The following is a 1,309-nucleotide window of genomic DNA, read 5'->3' as shown; positions in this document are numbered from 1 at the left end:
GTACAAAAAAATTGGTTTCATTTTAAAAAAATTGATTTCATAGCATGCTATGTATGGGAGAAAACCTTTTAGTTCAATGTTGTGTCCTTATTTTACATATTCGGAAAGAAATCATGTTTTGCAATTATATAAAAACTGCTTTCTTTGCTCAAAATCTTGCTTAAAAGATATCAATCCTACAAAGCAAGCAGAAATTGGAGAGAGGATGAAGACTCTTTTTAGAAGAGAAGCAAAAAAAAAAGAAATCCATATCTCCCTGGAATTTCTCTGAAACACACTCCTCAGTTTGTACTGTGCATAAATGATGAAGCTCAAGCAGAAAGTGACAGCCTTATTTTGCTGCAAAGTGGGACTGATAGGTCAAAGTGCAAGGTTGATCAAGCAGATGAAAATTGAAAAGAGAAATTGTAGACATGAAAGAGTTCCAGACGGGTCAGCCCTAAACTGTATACAAATATCTGCTAAATCTTAGAATGAGTTCTAAATTTTAGAATATAAGTAGAGATTTCAAGGATCTTACTGAAAGACTAAATATTGCTTATCAAAGGTATCACTAGTTGACTGTTTCTGGAAAGACAAGATTTGAGTTCAAGTTCAACCAAATTAAATAGGATTCACTTTCAAAACCCAAGTGTCAGCCTTACAAATTATGACCATATCCCAAGACTAAGCACTACACTCTTGGATTAAAGGTAAAATGAAAACAAACCATTCTAAGGGAGTTTAAACAAATCCTCTACAGGACCAATGTGATTTGCCAGTGATTTAAGTGCTTGAAATACAACATTCCTAAGAGCAAGAGAACAGAATCAATTGTCCACAATATATTACCAATAATGTTTAATGTTAGACATGCAAAGAGGCAGACCCATAATCTAAAAAAGGCATCAACAGAAGTATAGCCACAAACAACCATGATGTTAGCATTAGTGTATAAGAATATATAATACAAATAAGATTAAGGAAACTGTAGAAGATGGATGCAATGACTAAAGTGATGAGGAATATCAAGAGAGATTTTTGAATTCTGACTACTAGATAGAACTAGTAACTAGATGGAAATTTTAAAAGTGGAAAATATAATATTAAGTTATAAAATTTATAGGATTCATGGCAGATTGGACTCTGCAAAAGAAATGAACAGTGGCCGTGAAGACAGATTGATAATACAGAGGAAAACGGTAAACACAAATGCTGAATTGAAACTACAAGATAATCAGTTCAGTTCAGTTGAGTCACTCAGTCATTTCTGGCTCTTTGCAACCTCATGGGACTGCAGCATGCCAGGCTTCCCTGTCCATCACCAACT

This window comes from Ovis canadensis, chromosome 8 (genome assembly GCF_042477335.2).
Source record: "Ovis canadensis isolate MfBH-ARS-UI-01 breed Bighorn chromosome 8, ARS-UI_OviCan_v2, whole genome shotgun sequence".
NCBI lineage: Eukaryota > Metazoa > Chordata > Mammalia > Artiodactyla > Bovidae > Ovis > Ovis canadensis.
Note: the sequence above shows the minus strand (reverse complement) of the source record.